At 40.9% G+C, this 21,503-nt stretch overlaps 1 protein-coding gene across 17 annotated transcripts in view; it reads left to right on the plus strand.

Annotated features, from left to right (window-relative positions):
- ZBTB20 (zinc finger and BTB domain containing 20) overlaps positions 1-21,503 on the plus strand; it is a 492,240-nt gene that overhangs the window by 294,669 nt on the left and 176,068 nt on the right. Inside the window, exon 1 of one of the 17 annotated variants that reach the window (XM_069867488.1) lies at positions 8,932-9,126. The exons of the other annotated variants lie outside the window; for them this stretch is intronic. The gene's annotated coding sequence lies outside the window, so the exon portion shown is untranslated. Of the gene's footprint in view, positions 1-8,931; positions 9,127-21,503 lie in introns of those variants that run through there. 17 annotated transcript variants of the gene reach the window in all.

A 21,503-nucleotide genomic window follows, 5' to 3' on the forward strand; every position in this document is an offset into this window, starting at 1 on the left:
TAACAGGGTTTGTGAACCTCAGGAAATCCTTTGTCATCTGATCTGAATTATGAATTGGCAATGAAATCAAGGTCTTCTGTTGAGCAACAAAGGTTTTATAAGACGGTGCAACACTGTCTCCACAAGAGTTCAGTCCTCTTTTGGCAGTGCTCAGACTCCAGCTTTGCTACACACCCTGTTCATTCTTCTGCTCATCCTTAGATGAACTTCATCACAGATGGCTTCATCCTTAATTGATTCTGGATTGTGCATGACCACGACTAAGGCATGCATAATGATGTCACCCTGTTCTGTGATATCACAAGCCTCTGCTGAACATGACCTGGGTTTCTGCATCCATGATATCATGTTCTCAAATCAACATAAAGTTGCCCTTTCAATCCATCTGGACATCTCCCTTATCACAACACCTATTTTCATAGTGGTTTGAGCTACTTACAGAGAGAATTAAGTCACGGAGCTACCTGGCAGTTCGGGACTAAGTGAAAACTGAGTGTGCTTCCTAGCTAGCTATGTATTGGCTCTATGCTCGCTTGACAGGTTTTCATCTTAGTGGCTCTTGTTCTAGGTTTCAAGTCTGAAAGGAATTAATTTTTATTCCAAAAGTGCTCTATATAGCCCTTGGTGGGAGCACACTTAAGAAAAGAAGATATAACTAAAAAAAGTGAGGAAAGTGGGTTTGGTTCTCAGTAGGCAGGCCTGGTGCTTTACTAGAAGTCTGGACTCAATTTCAGGGGTTTTTTTTCTTCTCATGGCGAAGGTGCAAGCAGGAAAATCTTAATAGACTTTCTGCATTACTAGAAATCCTATCCAGGTCTTTTATTTAAAATATAGTCAAAATGTACCTAAGAAAAGGATCTGTATTAGCTCCTTGAATAAAGTATTCCTTCAGTGTCTGTCTAAAACAGTCACATGGTAAACATTGAACAAAAATCTGAAATGTTAAAGGAATAAAACTCTTCAGGGAATAAATTATTTTTACAACTGGCCAATATAAAATAATACAGTACAAGTCTCTTAAAGTAGTAATTGATAAAGGAATAAAACCACTAAAAGAGTATATTTTTCATTCGCTGGAGCTAAGTGTATAATAGCACTCAGCTGTATTTAATCTCCAGGGGCCTACAGAACAGGCACAAAAGTGAACATAACTTAAAATCGACATGAGTGATCTTTCATGATATCTCTGCTACCTGCTGCCTACTGTCAACAGCCACATTACTGCAGCAAGCCTACTCACTCAGCCCCATAGTATCTTCCCATTCTGAGCCTTTTTTTTGTCTAGATGCTAAGTAGATAATTCCCAAGGCATGCCTATTAAGTGAACAGGAATGATTCTTCCAGCCAGACACCTGGGTAAACTGAGATACGGAGAGGAGAAAGCCTTTGCCTGGAGTCAAACTGCTTTGTTCTACCATATAATGTGGCTGTAATGGGCCTCGGTCCTTCCACAAAGCACTGGACACGCGCACTAGAACAAGAATTTTAAATGGTGGTTTCACTAGATACTGTGAAACACAATTAAAGCTGTGTTGGAACTAGGTCCTTTGTCATCCTACAGGGTGCACTTGAATCTCAGTATGGAAAAAAAGTATCAGTTTTATATTAGTCAGTAGTTAATTAAGGAGCTCTTTCAAAAGATTATAGAGCTGCATGAGTGGTCTTCAAAGGCTCACCTCACATGGGCGAAAAGGGATCATCCCAACAGCCATGAGGGAGAAAATTGTCCCACTGGGTGGCTACAGTGGCATTCTTGTTTGCCTTAGAAACAGGTCTGTCCCAGAAACTTTTAAAATATTCACTGAGGAAAAGAGGGAAATATTTCATTAAGTGGACACATTCAGAGAGGTTCTTGGTTGAGGACAGTAGAAAGAAGGTGGAGACATGGAAAAGTGGATACTAATGGCATTTCATTTGTGCTTGTTAGTGTCTTGGTGGGTCTTTGAGAGTCCAGGTGATTTGCAGCTGTTTCCATAGCACTTCCTTATCAAGCTGTGAACCCAATTGTATTAAATTTTGACAATGTCTGAAATTTAGAAATGCAGATAAATTTTACAGCATTTCTGGGTTTGGTTTTGCCTAAAAATAGAAATAACTGCCTTTTTTTTTTTCCTTGCATTATTTACTTTTTTGTTTCTAGAGGAGAAGATGCAAGAAACCTTCACAAGTGGCTAAAAACAGTAGAGGGTAAAGGTGCCTTTGGAAAGCAGTAGACTTTCCAAAGCTGTACCCCATGCGTACCCTGCATGCTTGCATCATAGACTGTACTCTCCTAGCCTGTTCGTTGTAACCAGACTTCAGTAATTCAGAAACAGTAGGATGCTCTTATCAATAATAGATATTGATGCCTTTTATAATCCACATTATCAGTTACATTTTTTCTCAATAATTATTTTAGGACTGAAATTGTTATACTTTGAGACCTGGGGGGATGAAATGTAAAGAACCAAACAAAGAAACAAACAAAAAACCTAGAAAATAAACTTTTTTTTTCAGGGACGGTTTTAGTCATATAGAAAGAAATGAGGAAACAGGGAATGAATATATATTGCAGTATGCCTAACATACCCAATAATATATTTTGCTTCTGCCTCACTTCAAAATGACCCGAATGAATGTTGTTTTAACTTGGCTTATTTTATAGATACTGTTGAAAGCCTGTTAATAAATCAAATGCCAAACAAGTTAGTTCAGTAGTTTCAAAGTGGTGTGTATACGCAACGTATGGAGACTGAATATCACTTGTGCTTGAATCTCACTATTTTTCTCTGTTGAGATGTCTCCATTCTCATGGAAACGAACCACTGATTGACAGTAATGCTGTGAACTTCCACTTATTAGCTAATGCATTTTCACTGACTTTTCATGAAAATAGGAACCGAGCAGAGCATTATGGAATATTCATCGAACAAAATTCCAGAGAGTGAGGTCTCAGGGTCAGGAGGAGGGAGGGAATGGGAGACAGATGCCAGATTGCCTGTAGAGAGTCCAAGCATGTGTTTTTATTTGTAGCAATGATGCACATGCCTTTTGCGGGTGCAATTATTGCTTCTGCCTTTGAAAGTTTCACCATAAATCTGTTTCTCAATCTCCCTTCATTTTTGACCCAAATTAACCTCTTCTCCATACAGTTCTGTTACTTAACCTCAGTTTGTTTTGTGAATATCTGTGCACCACCATGCTGTTGGTGTTCTCTCCTGAATTTTAGAGATCGGTCTGAATTCAAATCTCTTTCTGGCCAGATTTAATTCATTAAGTATTTCTGTCTTTTCATGGTCTTCATGCACTGGATTTTCTGTTTCACTGAGTCATTGCTATGAACAACACCATATGAGTGAAAAAATCATTCGCCCTTTATTTTTGACTCTGCCTACCATCCAGCTTTAAGCAAAGGCATATGATCTGTAAGTAGCTGAAAACTGAAACCTAAAGTATTTGAATATCCATTTAACATATCATGACACTTTCCTTTTAATCTATCAAACGTTTAAAAATCTGATTTCTCTTGTTCTAGCAATAGCTTGTCTTATTTGAGTGACACCTTGGGTCTAATGAAGCTGACTGCAGGTGACTCACAGCTAACTGTGCAACAGATGTGGGGTGAAAGCTTTTAGCTGCCGTGCACCTCCAAGTGGGAATTCCCAGCGTTTAAGATCTATGACATTGATACTGTGCTGTTTTCGCATGTCAGATTCAGTCTTTATTGTGGACCTGACAGGTTCAAAGTCACGTAAGCTACATCTTGTCGTAGAATGTTTCAGAGAAGAGGGATTAAAGTGTATTAGCAGTTATTAGTTTTATTTAGGAAATGGACAAAAAATGCATCTCAGTATTCCTGTACTCTCAGAGAGCTTCAAACTTTCTGTGAATTTTATAACTTGGGTCTAATCCCCAGGCTGGGATGCTAACGAACGTACTTCAGCTTGCAAGGTGAAGAGACTGCTGTTAATTTGAACCGCTAGTTTTGCAGTGTCTGAGTGAATAGAACATGCGCTGTTTTTTTAATGTAGTCTAAGTTACCATGAAGAGCTAAGTATCAGAATAGAGAGTCCTATTATACTATGTGCAAAGTCAGGAACTTTCTGTACTCTCTCCCTCTGGAAAGAGAAACTCCTCGATGGCTTAGGAGCTTGTTTTGGGGAGAAGTAGCACATTGCCTACGGGATTCCCTGAGTGCATGACATGCATCTCCTGTCGTACATCCTGCATATATCTGCAGGACTGATGCTGGGAGAGTAAGAGCTGTAGAACAGCTCACAAACGCAAGTCTTGGTGCGCTGGATAAATCGAGGAGGGTCAGAAAGGTTGGCACAGTTTCATGTGTCCAGTGTGCTGCCCACAGTTGTTTGAAGTAACTGCAGCTTGCATCAGTTCTGTCAAAGCTGAGCAGCAGACTTCATCCCATGTGGGATACAACCAACTATATAAGGTCAGTCACTTGGGATAGCTACCCGTTGTCCTAAAGGCACCGTGAACTTAGTGGGTTCTGGCTAAGAGCTCTCCCCAATGCTATTTATCAAGAAAGCCATTCTTTTTGAGCTAGAGGTGTTTATCTGAGCCCTCAAAATGGAAGAACTCTAAGTGCATATATATGTATTTTTATTTATTTTATTTTATGTGGGGTGAAATTGCCTGAAGCTTGTTTATTAGTTAATAACCCCCTCCAGGTTACCGTCTCTAATCTTGTAATGAAATTGAGTTAATAAATCCAAGATATTATTAAATAAAGTAAGTATTTAATATTACTTGTCCTCTTTGAATCCAAGTTGCAATACAACAGAATTTCATTTTATAAATAACACCTTTCGTGCTAGCACCACAGGGCATGATTCAAAAGAATCTAAATAGAACATGAATGCTGTAATCAAATGCAGACCCCAGGAAGGCAGATTAAAAAGGCATGTTACTGGTTAGCGCAGCAGACAGGGTAAGTATAGTGGGTCACAGCAGAAAAGCTAGTTACAAAAACAAAGGCACAATCAAATGAAAATTGTTTGCTTGCCCATTCCAAACCATGACTGCCTGCTTCAGTGTCCGTGACCTATTTTTTTTAATAAAGGAAGATTTTGAGAGGTTGTTACATTTTAATTGCTTTGTACTAAACAAGAAAACAACAAAAATATCAACTCTGTGTTTGCATCTGGAGCGTACTAGGAGAATCTCTATTTATAGATAGAGACACTACATCTGGAGAAGACTTTTCCACTAGGTTTATCTCATCTCATCTCATCTCTCTCTGTTTATCTCATCTGTTTGCACCCACTGCCAAAGGCTGTGGGTTCTTCCTATGTAAAGGAACATACAGCAGAGGGAAAAGCTGCTGGGAAGTGCTGTGAAGCTTCCCTTGCAGAGATCTTGCAAATGTCCAGTGCTTAGAGAAGGACTGGCAGGAGGGGAGGAAACTAGTCTCACAGTGCTGTGAAGCCCAAGATCCAGAGGCAGCCCTATCATAGTATGACTCCCCTTGCCTGGCCTGCTACACGTGCCTGGCTTTCCTGCCCATACCATCTTGCCATCTTTCCTCCTTGAGGGGGTCACAAAGGTGGAGCGGAGGTTAATGGAGCAAAAAGCAGAATTAACCTCCACATGCTTGTCTGCAGCTGCTCCCAACGTCTGGTCCCAGCATGGCCTTTCTCTAAGCACTGAGCGTTAGCTGTGTGGAGGGACACGTGGAGGGGAGGAGCGACAAGCCAGTGTCTCCAAGCATTCTCCTGGCTCTGCTGGGTTCCTTCACCATTTCTTTGCTGAAGTGGGGGAGAGCATCAGCCTCTCTGAGGTTTCTGCTCTCTAGTCTGAAACAAGGCAGACAGATAAAGCCTTAGGTTGTACTGCTGTTTTTTAAAAGGATTTTGTTTAGCTCTGTATTTTGTGTGTGCGTATGTAGAATTGCAGCCAAACACATTTAGCGTTCTAGTTCAAGAGCTAGTCGCCAAGTCAGGAGGTAGAAATAAAATGATGATTTTGTTTATATGTCTCATATGTGTGTAAAGATGTATGTATTTGTGTGTGTAACACTGCATTATGAATATTACAAAATATTACATAGAGAAAGCATGTGTTTTAATTAGGTACCACCTCTGAGTTATTTGAATATAGGTCCTAAGAAGAAGGAACGTCAGCACAGTTGGCTCACTGAGCTATGTAAACAAATGAAAATGTTTCTGTAGGCAGTCTATTGCTTTCATTTTAATGGGTAGGATCAAACTAGCCTAATGCAAAATAAAGAATCACAAAAACTAGTTTGTAAACAGTATTGTGGAAATAAAAAATAAAAAACCTTCCACGGTGGTCTGCTGTACTCAAAGTAAATGAAATATTTAGTGGTGGCTGCTGCAAAAAAATGAAATATGAGATCTTGCATCCCAAGTTATTAGTGACCTGTTAAAAGACAGGCTGAAAAGTGCCTTTACCAAATTAAAACTTTGAAAAAGGGCACAAATGGGATATGTCAAAAAAATAATCAGAGAAAAATTATTGTCCTCCTGGCACTTATTATTTTGCAGTTCTGAGGCTGTGGCCACTGCTAACAGTAGTGAAATGAGAATGGCACAGTTCAGAGTCTCCTGAAATCTGTAATGGAAATAGTGTGCGCTGTCAGGCAGGCAGATGGAATTTGCTGAGATTTTAATCACGATTGCGTGATCTGTTCTCTGCATGTGTTTTTTTGTTTAAGTTCAGTTTTCAGAAACTTTGTAGGATTTTTTTTTTAAAACAGAAAATTTCATTTGATTCTTGGCTCCCTGTTTTTATACCATAGCCATCCATAATGCTTAATGATACTAAATAATAAGAATGCCAGAGTACTTAATTTAATGTCTGCTATTGATCTCTGGACTGTTTAGCAAATGACTTGCTAAACACATATTGCCATATACTACCCTCACTTTCATCTATGCAAATCTCCTATGGGCAGCTTGAGGTACTGGGAACCTAAGGTCAGCTGCTCAGCCTGCTAATTGCGTTGCCTTCTTAGAGATATTGAAGGTTTTCTTCCCCATGGTCAGGATTTATCTTTTCAAATTCTGTTCTGTTATCCTTTGCACACCACTCTGCTCCCTGAGCACCTGGCTCTGCGGACACCTCTGAGTAATAAGGTTTCACTTGAAAGAGCTCAGATTTGTCTCAATGTTCTTAAGGGTTTCTGGCAATGCTAGTAAACATAGAAGTAGTGAGGAATGAATGATGGGATGATCCGTAAATGAACAAAGCAATTCTTAGTAAGATCAGAACAGCTGATGGCTTCCCTCTGTTGCCGAAAGTCCTTTCAGGTATAGGATTTCTTTGGTATCAGCATGTATATGCTAGATGGTAAGATTTACAATCTGCCAAATAGTGTGGTATAATAGCTTAGGCTCCCCTCCTTCCCACAGCTCTCCAGTGCTGTAAGTGATGTCACTTCTAACGCACTGTCTTAAGAAAAGGAGTCTCTTGAAAATGCTTCCTTCTTTTATTTTATTGAGATCACCTCTGTATTGTACATCTGGAAATGCTTTAACAATAGCTTGCCCATAAGATTGGAGCCTGAAGGAGCTATGATTTGCCATAAATTTCACATTAAAGACTCTTGGCTTTTATTTTCAACCATACTTCAATCTTAAGCTTGACTCTGCCTTATCCATCTGCATTCATAGACTGATTGTTGCTAACAAGAGTCTGTGACAGCATTGCTTCGCCAGCAAGAACACACAGATGTAAAACTAATTAGTTTAAAAAACATGTTTTCATTTGTGTCTTGCAAATACGGTAGTCCTCAGGAATCCAATGAACTAGGCAATTTTTTGAGATTTGGGAAGCTGAGTTTTGGGACGAGCACTGTATGTGTTTGGAATTGCAGCTCTGTCTCAAATGGAAGAGTCCCCTAGAAATAAAGCGCAGATTGAGACTGCCCAGACACTTCCAATTATCACATGATCTTTTAGTCTTTTGCCTTACAACTCTGAAATAGGTCCTCATCTGCTGTGCTCTGCTTTCCTAGTCGTGACCCAAAACACAGCATTGCCAAGCACCTTGGTTCTCCTCAGCAGTCTGTGACCTTCTAATGCTGTACACATGAGGCAAGTTTCACGAGCTCCCTAATAATGACTTCTAGCATACTGGTTTCTCGTAGACTTGGGCCATCCCCCATTCCAGGTCTCCAAATGTGCTTGATAAATTATTTGAATTACAATTGCCATCTGTACTTCCTTATAAAGAGACTGGTATTTGACATGCATTGTGCCAAATCATGCAATAGTCTTTTCCAAAGCTAGAGACCGTACTGAAATCACCAAACTTGTGTCACTTGTGAGCTGCCATACCACAAAATGTTCACCCTGTATAGACTGCAGTTGCAGTGTTGTGAGATGAGAATGAGAACTCTGGCCCTTAAATATAAAAAATTCTGGGGAGGTACAAGAGAACAGAAGTTCATGTACCTTGGGTTTTTAAAATACATATATAAAAATATTATTAAAGATATGCATGACAAAATTCATTAAATGTGTATATTATGCATAAATAAATATACACATATATACATACAAATATATACACTATGACCTTCTCCTCCTTCCCCTTGCCTTGAACTTCCTCCATGAATGTTTCCTAATGGCAGAGCGATGATCAGATCTAAAGAAATTTAGCACTGCATGAAACCTTGGAATAGTGACATCTGTTGAATTGACAGTTTTGTTTGTCTACTGGGAAATCGCATGAACTTCCCAATATTTTTTTTTAAATTTGCCTTGCCCTCCTCCTTCTCCTCCCCCCGCCTGCCCCACAAGGGAGGGTAGCTTTAGGAGACATGGCTTCTTTTTTGCTTTCTGGTGTGGTGTAAAGTTTTCCGTCAAGAGACAATAATGTACATTCCTCTGGCAGGACGGGATGGATTTTTTTGTTTCTCTTGCTGTTGTTTATTTATAAGACATTTCCTTTCGCTTAGTGGAAGTTTGATCGTAAGAGGCTCCAGTGATTTTCCTTCCCACCTCTCCCCTCCCTAATTTCTCTGCCTCGGCACTCGCTCTGGAACAGAGCGAACTCAAAAAGCCCATCGGCACAGGGCGCACTTCGCAGCCAAGCCCTGCCACTCTCCAGAGACTGTGAGGTGATTCTCCTTCGTCATCGCTTGGACCAGGAACCACAGCCCTGGTGAGTGGTGAGCTCCCAGAATTTGATGTGTCAAGGCTTCTATTCTCGGGGCTGCTGCGGCAAAGCAGGAAATAAAGGTTTTTTTGTTGTGTTTTGGCTTTTTTTTTTTGCTTCTTTTTTTTTCTTATAAAAACAAAATCGCCAAGAAGCACAGAGGAATATGGGTCTTGGAGCAGAGGCTGCCAAGCTCAGGGCAGGGAGCTGCACGTCGTCAGGGCAGGGGGGCTGTACCTGGCTTGGTGTCCCCGCTGCCGGCAGTGGGGGTCCGGGGGGAAGGGGGGGCAGGCAGGAGGTTTGGGAAAGCTGGTGTAGGGAGAGCATGGGAGAGGAGGAAGAAACGCTAATCCTTCGCTTGGAGTTTCTGTCTGGCAAGTTTTCATGCCTCTGTGTTCTGAGCATTTACATTATGCTCTGAATACCTGATTGCCCAGCCAAGCAGAAAAGAAACTCTACAGTGGATGCATAGTAAAAGAAAATGTTTCTGTGGAAGCCACCTCTGGGAATAGGAAGAACTAGTTGTTTTATAGGCTGCTGGTCCATTTGAGGGGGAGGGAAGTGTTGGATTTTTAATTTTGTTTTTATTTTTTTTATTTTGTTAACTCTCTCATTTCCCTTCTTTGTGTCTGTATGGAGAACTGGCAATCAGAAAAAAAATGTACTTTGGAGAACTTAATATACAAAATCTTGGATACTAAAAAATTAAGTGTTTCGACCAACATCAAGGTACTTACATAAAGTTATTTCCAGCTGTTGGATAGAGATGCTGAGACATAGCGGCAGCAATTTGCTCAAGTCCACACAGGAAAGTCAGTGAAAGAAAAAGGAGTAGGATGTGCACCTCTGGTTCCAGGCCCAGATTGCTCAGGGTCTCATTTTGTCCTCTCCTGCCCTGCTGAATGTATCACTCCCATTAATCTTTTACTACTGTAGTGCTAAAGGAGGCTAGGGCAGTGCGTGGGCTGTTCCATTCATCCGTCATCATCTCCCATATTATCTGGCTTGAAGAAATTGATCATTTCTTGACTAACATTTTCTACTCTTAACAACTAGGCATATGAGAAAAACGGGGTAGTGGTCAAAGTATTTGTATTTTGAGGTATTACCCTGTTCTCTGAAACATGCCCCTGGGAAAAGAGCAAGATGTTTAATGGCACCAATGTACCTCACATGGGATGTTAACTAGGAACGATTCTTCTTACCCTTGTCTTGCTTTTGAATTGGATTCATTCAGTAGGTGTATCAATAGGCATCTCTCTCTGGCCCCCAGGGACACGACTCATCTCCAAATGCTGCTGGTCACCTGTGACATACAAAGAAGTCCAGTAGTCACCTTTCCCCTGGTTTCATGCACAGTTTAAGACATGAGGACAGTACATAAAGGCTGGCACTGAGTGGTCTTTCACTGGAGTTATCAGAGGCTTTGACATTGGCTTCAGAACTGAGCTCAGTATTAAATCACATCCAACCCAAATTAAAGTATTTACTATTTCTTTTAACCAATAAGTAAAGTCATGCAAGATTTGGTGGTTTTACTGCTTGGCAATTTTTGCAAATATTTTCATTGGTTGCAATCCATGTGGGGTTCTCAGTCCCTCCCCCTGCTGCAATTTCAGCCTGAAGTTTGACCAAACTTGAAAACTTCAAATGGAAGATAGACAAAACCTCTGAGTTTCATCTGGATTTGCATTATAACCATAAAGAACTATGAACTCCTCTTTTTTTCACATACAAAACCGTAAGCTGACCGCAGACCTTTTTCAGCACTGAGCAGTGAGGGTTAGCTCTTTCTTTTCATTCCCCGGTGCTGTGGAACCTCTCTCTGAACTTAAACTAAATCACTAGCTCTTAACAAAACCCGCAATTAAGTTGGCTGATACCCTCAGTAAAGAGTCTCACATACACATAGAAATAACCTTTAGGTACATCAAAGACCCAATCCAAATGGTCCCAGCTTTTGACTAAATTGGTGTTAAGATCCTGACTTGGCTGTTGCATCACCTTTCTTCAGTGTACTCAAAGCAGCCAACAGATCAGAACATCCCAAACTTTCAGGCAGTTCACATCACAGATAGAAACATAATGGATTTTTTTCTTTTCTCTAAATGGGCTATACTGAACGCCCACACACACTTTTGGGTCTGATCTTTGAAGCTTATCTCTGATTTACTTTCTCCCTCCAGGCAGTGTAAGTCTGAAAGACATAAGCACTTCTGAAATGGAAAGTTCTGAAAGCACAGTGCTAAATGTCTGAAACTTCAAACTTCTGCCTGTATAACACTTGTTCTCTGGATGTACTGAAGTCAAGGGCTGTCACTCTGGCAACTCTCACCAAGAAGGCAAAACAACATTTAATCTCTTTTTTAAGAGTCTCTGTGTTGCTCTAAACCTCTCAATGTTTAAATTATTTAATTAATGTATTTATTCTGGAAGTCCCTCCAGTAGCAAGGGAACTTGTCTTCACTGGTATTTCTGTACAGCAACATGACAAAAATTGTCAGTCTTTCTTATTATAGTATAAGCTGCTTATTGACTGTAGTCCAAGGTTATAATGGTTTGACTATGGTCTAAAATCATTACGGTGAAAATCTGCAATTTCGAGTCATATTTTAACTGTCTGTTTAAACACTCCGGGGTGGTTAAGATGACAAATTGTCTCATTAGTAGTAGCTTCTTTGTCTACTGTGTAATAGTTTACCATAGTCACTTTAAAAAATGGAAATGAATACCTATGGTCATTCTTTAATGGATGCACTGTTTGCTTCTAGCAGTAGCCATTTTGATTACAGCATCCCTTCCAGCTAGTAATCTCAAAGTGCTTTACATTCACTGCCAAATTAATTCTCCCTCTTTTACCCATAGATAAAATGGGAAAGGTATCATCTTGTCTGACACAAGCAAATAGCAAAAGGTAGACTTTCACTTCTGTTCAAGCCACTAGTTTATACTTTTGGGGAAGAGAATATGTATTTATGTAGTAGAATCAAAACCACTGTTTTCTGCACAACAATTTTGTTTGATGTGATATGCTTGTTGTTCTGTGAGTGTTAACTGCATCAGACAAGAACAAAGCACAGAAAAGGATGTAATGATAAAGGTACATAGATACATAGGTACCAGGAAACTTCAGAAGTGCAAGAACATAAGCTGTATGCAGAGACAATTTTTTCAGTAAAAGTGCATAAAAGCAACTGCCTCATTTGGAGTACATTGCCCATTTTAAGGTATCCAAATTTTTTTTCTGTCTTTTCCAAAAGCTTGTTTTCCAGAGTCACAACATTGACACGGCATTAATTTCCCTTCCTATAAATCAGAAAAGAAAGCGAAACTTGATTTTTAATTAAGTCATATGACAGGGAAAGTTAAGAAAGCAAAATGGAACTGCGAGTTACTGAGGTAAAGTAGCCACACAGATCACTAATTATCAGCTGCAGAATTATGTTGTGACATGGAACATTTCAACAGTTAATTCATGTCCTAAGATAAAGGATGAAGAAAATACCAACAATACCACAAACGGTAAAATGAAGATTTTTCTTCCTGTCCTGGGCTGGGAAGTGGGGTGGATGAATAACATAATGACAATGGAGGGAAATGAAATAGGCATTAGAAGACTTGAATCTATATCCCAGATCCATTGCTGTGTGATCTCTACCTCTATCTGTGTCTCACTTACCCACCTGTAAAATGAAAATATTTTTTTCCTGCCCTCACAGGGCTACTGGAAAGGAAAAATTGATCAGATTTAGCCTCAATCAGGCATGCTTAAAAAAAAGCCTGTGAATGTAATGCATAGATTCCCCCTGTTGCTGCCTTGTTTGTTTTTTCCTCTGTGCATGTTTCGAGTTCCTGGAACCGAGGCGAGTTCCAGAGCTAGCATGGGTTTGTGCTGCTGGCAAAACAAAGCAGGTGCAAATTACGGTGGAAGTGAAATAGCTGGTGCTTTGAGGCAGTGGAGTGCCCAGTTCACCTCAGGGTATGTGTCTGCATTCACAAAACATGGCTATCATGCACACCCTGATTCATTAGACGTGTTATCTGGCAAACAAGAAGCCTAATCATATTTTAGCGGGAACATTCTTATGATAAACTCTGCTTTAGTGAAACTCCATGTACAGTGCAATTTCTCCTGACCGCGTATATTACACGGTGAAGAAAAGCTACCCTGCTGCGTATCAGAAGGCTGTAATTTCATTTAGGGGTTCTATTGATATTGTAAACTGCAAGAGCAGAGCTCAAGTGGCTATTTAAGTCATAGGAACTTCAGACTGAAATTACTGCCTGGCACTAACTGGCCCTCCCCCCGTGGGCCCCCACGTATGAACTTCATGTATTCATCCCTCTGCCTATAAATAATAAACCTCTTTGCAGGCTTTGGAAGAGAGGAGTTCCAGAATATCAGTGTTATCCACCACCCTCATGGTCAGTGGTGCCTTCCTGACAAGCCAGGGAAGGAGTGGGAGCCCCAGGCCAAGGTGACACCACACCGGGTGATAGCCAGTGCTCCAGGGCTGCTGCTCATCCACGGCTCAGGAGATGTCTGCTGGCTGTGGGCAGTGAAAGGTGAATGCACCCTTGCTCACTAGTGAGGCAGTTTGTCACCATCATAGCTGGCACGCTTGACCTTTCCCACTCATAAGCTGTAGTTATCCTCCCTGGCACATGTGAAGATAAATACACTGTGCCACCTGTGATCCACACGGCTACAGCACATCTCCTATTTATACCGTGCCCCGCATCCCCAGGGCAACCCGCTGCCAGGAGAGTCAGAGAGGGAACAGGTGCAGAGAGAGGGCTCAGCGCTGCTCCAAGTCTGAGCAGGGGAGAGCAGACCCAAACTTCCCCACAGTGGGGTCTGACACACCTGCGCAAAAAATATTCCCTCCTTTTTTATTTTAACATTTAAGTAATGTGCAGAGCAGCGACTGCATTGACAGAAGTTCATATATTCCGTCCATATGGGCTTGTTTGAAGTCAGGGAGCATTTGCTTTTTATCAGGAAACCAAGGTTAACCATTCCTTAGAGCTTGTCAAGAAACCTCAAATTTAAGCCAGGCACTGGAAGAGACTTTTAGTAGGACAGTAGACAAGAATCATTAGCCCTAGGTACCCACTGCAGGCATTTTAGTTTGACTTATCTGAAAACCAAAACATCTCAAGTTCACATAAATATTAATCTTTATTTCCTTTATCCTCAGTTTTTTTCAGATAGAGGGAAGGAAGTATTTTTGTACTTAAAGTTTCCGAGACCTTAGGGTGCAAGGTAGGTGTTAAATTACCAGTGGGAACAGTATTACTATTTATTTATCTGCTCTGAACCAGTTTGTCTGTTCCTACATTTCATTTAACAGAATGATGATTCACCATGTTAAATTATAAAAAGCACTAATTTATATTATTAGTATTTCCATTCTTTATAAAGGAAACTTTATTTTTCTTTTGGAGATAGCTTTTTCCTGGAAAATCAATTAAATCATTGCCTCTCCTTCTTAAATGCCACCATCCTGTGATTCCTGAGACTGTGGTACGGCTTAAATGAAACAGCAGCTCTGAAATTAAATAAACAAGGTTTATATATTTATTAGACATGGCAGTCTGCAGTAGCAGAGCAGACTTTTTCTGTTCTGACAGTAAGCTGTTCACGCCTGCAGTTCAGGTAACTTTGAGCAACAAACTACACTTCTTAGTCTGCATAGGCACTTATTCTAGAGAACATGTGTTCAGTATTCTCGGTGAATCTGTGAGAGCAGCTTACACACATGCTCACAGCATAAATGGGAGAGGTGGATTTTGTACTCCATGTTGCTGACTGTGGGTACTGGGGATGCAGGTAACTAGCATCTCTCCTTTTTCTGCTTCCATCCTGAAAAGCTCTAGTCAGGTCTTTTTGTGCCTTCCCTTACCCGCTTCCCTCCCTCCGCTTTAAGGACTTCTGAACCTTGTTATGACTGAAGATGGTATGCTGGCTCTGTGCGTATTGCAAGTGAGAAAAAAAAATGAAGTCCACAAACTGTGGATAACAGCAGATACCGACTGCAGTGAAATCAAAATAGGATGCTGTATGCCAAGACACAGAGTTCTCATGGTCCTTATCTCTTTATGGAATAACTGGAAGTGGTTACAGTTTTCTTCATTTAGTGTAACTGAATGTATCGAGGGCTGAATATCTTCAGTGAGATATTGACTGCCTGATGGCATGCATCCTAATTTCAGGACGTGATGTCCTGGCATGAAGATAGGGTAGCCTTTTGTCCCACTGAATCTTGAGTGCCTGAAATCTAAAGCTATGTTACTGCATTGGTGTCTGTCCAACAAAGATGTGTGTTCTACTTGTACCATGTGGAAAAATGAATAAAATATCTAAAGTTAAAAAACAATTCATAAACACCATATGCACATACATACTGCATGCACAACTTCTCTTTGAAAATATTACAATGGGACACCCTTCCAGATTCTGGTTGTAAAAGACTGTAACTTAATTTCTTCTACAGGTTTTTAGTAAAAAAAAAAAATAAAAATACTGAAACAGAGTCTGTTTCCTTCCAAATCAGCAAAAGTATAGTAGAATAAAATGAAATATTGATCTGTCTGTCTAACATACGGTGCTTCTGAAGCTACCGACCTCTTAACTTGTAGGTGCCAAAAACTAATTCGCACTTGGGGATACTGAGGCAGAAATTGGTGAGGTGACTAATCTAACACCATGCCCTGACAGAGTCTGTCTGACTGAGTCCCTTGCCATACCTACTTCGATTAACTTGCCAGAAGAGCTGGTGTAGCCTGTATTTGAATGTGGGAGTGGAGGGCTCTGCAAGTCCCTGAGTCACGTTGTGTGGATGAAGCTTGCTGCTTGGGAGCCAGAGCCTCTTAGAACAATGAGACCTCAGCAGATGCCTAGGTGAGAAAAGGGTTTGATACCAGCTGTGGAGCACCAAGTTTCTTGTGGCATGTATCTTCTTGGGGAGGCATCATTGTTTCTGCTGAATGTGTGGTTCACCAAAAATCATAAGGAGAGGCTTGAGTGCTCTTCTGGTCTCATCTCCTCTTTGCTACAGCAGTACTATCGTTTGTTTTTGCTGGCATAGAGTGCAGTGTCTTTGTAATTCTGGAGAGAAGCTGTGGTACTGGGTTAGAAATGAGATGGATGACATGGCTGCCGTGGGGAAAGAACAGAGGCTATCATCTGACACGTTCTCTCTTCCCAGCCCTGAGATCTGCATCTGGGTTTAATACGAGATAGGATACTGAGGATAATTGTGGTTGGCAATTTTTACTTTTTAATCACTTAAAATGACCTCTGATGTACTAGGCTTAGCAGCATTGCTCCATAGTACGATTCTGTTGTGAGATTTACTGCTTCCACTAGAATAAGAGATGCTGATGGTACCACTTCATCCATATTGCTGCTTTCAACATGTGGTACCGTGCAGTGCAGGGAACACCACAGCTGTTTTTACTTTAGAAATATTAGTAGTCTGTCTGATATTATATCAATGGGACTTGCGGCTCCATAAAATTCACTGCTCTGTAGAGCAGAGACACAAGTACAAGGGCAAGCTGAGTCATTGGCTGTATTTGGATGTGTTTTCACATACTTTTGTGGGGAAAAGATGTATATTTGACAGGAGGAAGGCTAATTCTTCTCTGTCAGTCAGTGGAAGGCAGAAGGTTTAGTGAGAAGAGATCAGATGGGCTTGAATGAATTTTGTAATTCTGAACGTATCTAGGAAATAGAGCTGAATGATGTATAGAGGACTCTTCTGTCAGTGTGGAAAATTAGAGATTTGAACAAGATGAGTTTAATACTGAAATGAAATGAGGAGAAGTTTATGATTAATAGGGTCTGACAGAGACAGCATACTTATGTATAATTTTGGAGGCTTAGGAAATTATCCTTGGGTAGATATGGGTCTGAGGGCTTAAGGTGAGAGGGGTGGCCCCACAGAGAACCTCAGCTTGCTTGTCTCATTTCAGTGAAAGACCCAAATGTTTTACACAGCAGGCATAAAATGGAAGAGGTAAATCTTCAATTTCAGAAATTCAGAGGATCTTTTAAAATATTTTACAAGATAGAGAAGATAAATTAGGAATAAAGTATCTGCTGAACTGAAACAGGCCTTTGATTCATCTCATCTTTTGTCCTGCTTCCAAAGCAACTACCATCAGTCTTTTCAGGGCAAGATGTTTTCCTCCTGGATGCTGCATCTGCCCAACTGAGCAATACTGACTGCTGGATGTGGAGGCCAGGTTTTCTGACCCCTGTGGTGATCAACCTGCGTCCTGAAACATCAATTTGTTACATTAACTCAGAAATGGCAAAATATGCAGATAGAGGAAATATGCCTCGTCTTACATGGCTACAGATGCAGCTCATAATCATTAAAATTACTCATTGGCCTGTGAGGAAAACATAAAGAAAATTATTTTGTAGAAACTAACAGAAGAGGGTAAGATTCACAGCTCACTTGTTATCTTTATTCTAGGCAAATAATTAGCTGTTATTATATTCTAAGGAACTTTAGAAACATGGGTTGTATTCTCCTCTCAGGACATGGTGAGGATCTATGTATATTTTGCCTTGCACACTCCTGTTCTGAAATATTTCTTCAGAATGAGAAATATTTCTCGTTTGAACACCTTTACATATTTTTCCTGTGTAATAGAAAAGCCATGTTCCTGTACTGATATTTGCTGACTTACAATTATCCATGTAAGGTCAGCAAACGAAGAATAATTACTTCTAATGCAGAATTTGCAATAAACAAGTATTATTAGAAATCGGTAAAGCGTAGCTCTGGTCTTTGCCTGTCTCCCTCCTGCATGCCATCCTAGTGCACTTTTCTTGAGGTGGCACTCCCACATTAACTTGTGTACAACCCAGACAGCTGTTTGTGCGCTGACATGTGTGTCTTGAAATATGATGGAGATACTTAGAAATTACATTGTTTTGTGTCCACATCCTCTCTTCATTAAAAGTCGAAAATTGCTGTTCAAATCATAGAATCATAGAATCATAGATATTTCATAATCAAAGATTAATCCCAGTCTACCTGTTCCAAATCATATATTATGCCTTCTGGGAAAGAATCCCAAATCCCTGTTACAATTTGGATGCTCTCTCCTCTGGGTATTGATTACAAATTCTGGTTATTGTTCACATACTTTGTCATAGGGGGAATTAATCTCAAGTTCCTGTCTACCGTTCTGGGACTGAAAACTACCTATAATTAAGATTTTTCTATTAAATGGATATTGACGATGAGCTTTTCTCTCCACATTTTGGGAGTTATCTTCTGGCAGGGAAACTCCATCTGGGCTTATGGAAAGATTCGTCCTGCTGAGTATTCTGACTACCGATATTCAGGCCACTGTGACTGCAGGCATTTTGTGGGAGCCGGTAGCATAGCTGGGGTGTGCTCTAATGTTGATGTTGGGTAAGAAGATGCAAGCATTTTCTCAAGGACTCAGCAAAGTAGAGCAAATAGGATGGCTGAAGAAAACCAAAAACATTGCATCAGAAATGTAGAAGATGTGAGTGTGCAGTTTAGAAATTGTGAAAAGCCCTACGATTGCAAACCAGTTGCCACACAAAATGCCAAAAGTCTTAGTTATGTAGAAGGAAGGAGTAATTTTTCCTCATTTTTGGCAGTGGGTACAGTAAGTATGATAATAGTGTGGTGAGAGGTAGCTGTATAAGAGCACCAAACAGACCACATATTTTTGATGTATGAATTGGTGTTTTGTCTGATTAGTTTCAGCAACTTTGACTATAAAACCAACTGTTCTTATTTCCACATAGATACAGTCCTTTTCCATATAACAATGCAAAGCACAGAGACTTAGTCTTCAGTTCCATAGCTGTGTCTATCCCTGTTTCTTCATGGGCGTAAGATTGGATGAGAACAGCCCGGAATTTCAGAGACTCTGGAATCTGGACCTAGATTTTCGTATTTCAGACCCACCGCTGCTGCTAATAGACATGGTGTTTCCAGTGGCAACAGTTGGCTCACGCATTCTTTTACACTTCAGAAGAGATCTCCGTTTCCTTTTTCTCCCCCTCTTCTTTAGCAGTGGGCAGCCTTGCAACCTTTTGATCATACCGACTTTGTACATTACATGACTGAACTCAGCTATGCCAAACATCCTTTTAGAAAGTTTGACATTTGTGCCATTTGAAAAAAAGAGAGAGAGTGAGAAGGAGAGAGAGAGAGGGAAGAATAAATCCTGGTGGCTTCCTCCTGCCCTTTTGATTAAGAGTACAGTATGTCAGCAGAAGAGGTGGGAATTTTAACAAGCAGGAGGGTGTGCAAACCGGCGCTGATCTGTGATGTATGCACACGCATGCACACCAATGGAAGGAAAGAAAAAGGTGAAAGGTAGACAACAGTAACCAGAAATGACTACAAGAAATTAATTAATTGATGGAAATTATACAGCAACAATCAGAGACTAGATGAGACAAAGGAAGTGGCCTGGGATACTATCCTAAAGCAAGTAAAGGAGATTGAACTCGTGAGCTTCCAAAGTCTCTTTCAGACCTAATAATTTTAATTGTTTAACACCTTTTTTTCCAATCGATTCTCTTGCAATTGCTATTTTCTGTGTATCTTGTATCCATATATTGATGCAACTAAAGTAACTATTGTAACTTCCATATGCATAAAGAACAGGGACAAGACAGCTATTCTAGTACTGCAAAAGAAGAATCATAGAATCACATAATCACTTGGCTGGAAGAGACCTTTGAGATCGTAAAGTCCAACTGTATTTGTTCACTACTAAATCATATCACTAAGCACTTCACCTACCCATCTTCTAAATACCTCCAGGGATGGTGACTCAACCACCTCTCTGGGCAGCCTGTTCCAGTGCCTGATAACCCTGTCAGTGAAGAAATTTTTCCTAATGTCTAATCTGAACCTGCCCTGGTGCATCCTGAGGCCATTCTCTCTTGTCCTATCATCTATCACGTTGGACAAGAGACCAACACCCACCTCGCTACAACCTCCTTCCAGGTAGTTGTAGAAAGCGATAAGGTCTCCCCTCAGCCTTCTCTAGGATAAACAACACCAGTTCCTTCAGCCATTCTTCATAAGACCTGTCCTCCATCCCCTTCAACAGCTTTGTTGCCCTTCTCTGGACATGCTCCAGCACCTCAATGTCTTTCTTGTAGAAAGAACACAGGATTCAAGGTGCAGCCTCACCAGTGCTGAGTACAGGGACACAATCACTTGGCTGGTCCTGCTGGCCATGCTGTTTCTGATACAGGCCAATATGTTGTTGGCCTTCTTGGCTATCTGGGCACACTGCTGGCTCATATTCAGCTATGTATCAACCATGCCCCCCAGGTGCTTTTCTACCAGGCAGCTTTCCAGCCACTCTTCCCCAAGCCTGTAGCACTTCATGGGTTTGTTGTGTCCCAAGTGCAGGACTCTCATTAAACATCATCTTGTTGGTCTCAGTCCATCAATCCAGCCTGTTAAGATCCTTCTGTAGACCCTCCATGCCCTCAAGCAGATCAACACTTCCTCCCAGCATCGTGTCATCTGCAAACTTACTAAAGTTATGTTCAATCCTTTCATCCAGATCATAAAGATATTGAACAGAACTGGGTCAAACATTGAGCCAAGACCACTTGTGACCAGCCTCCAGCTGGATGTAACTTAGTTTGGCAGGACCCGTCTTTCATAAACCCATGTTGACTGGGCCTCATCACCTGGTTGTTTTGCGTGTGCTGTAAGATAACACTGAAGATTATGAGCTCCATAACCTTCCTGGCACCAAGGTCAGGCTACAGGCCTGTAGTTCTCTGGATCCTCCCTCCAGCCTATCTTGTAAATGGGTATAACATCTGACAGCCTCCAGTCAAGTGGAACTTCCCTAGTCACCCAGGACTGCTGGGAGATGATGGAAAGGAGTTTGGTAAGCACCTCTGCCAACTTCCTTATTACCCTTGGGTGGATCCCATCCAGCCTTATAGACTTGCGAATGGCTAGTTGGCTGAGCAGGTCTTTAACGATTTCCTCTTGGATCATTGGAACTTTGTTCTGCCGTCCTTCGCTGTCTTCTTGCTCTTGAGGCTGAGTACCCAGAGAACATTTCACATTACTATTAAGGACTGAGGCAAAGGAAGCATTAAGTACTCCAGCCTTACCCTCATCTTTGTCACTGTCGTTCCCCCTGCATCCAGTAAAGGGTGAAGATTCTCCTTGGCCCTCCTTTTACTACTGATATATTTATAGAAAATTTTTTTATCATGTTCCACAGAATTGGCCAATTTAAGTTCTAGTTGGGCTTTAGGCTTTCTGATTTTCTCTCTGCATGATCTCACTTCATCCCTGTAGTCCTTCTTCCAAAGCTCATATACTTTCCTCTTT

Source organism: Phaenicophaeus curvirostris, chromosome 1, assembly GCF_032191515.1.
Source record: "Phaenicophaeus curvirostris isolate KB17595 chromosome 1, BPBGC_Pcur_1.0, whole genome shotgun sequence".
Classification (NCBI taxonomy): domain Eukaryota; kingdom Metazoa; phylum Chordata; class Aves; order Cuculiformes; family Cuculidae; genus Phaenicophaeus; species Phaenicophaeus curvirostris.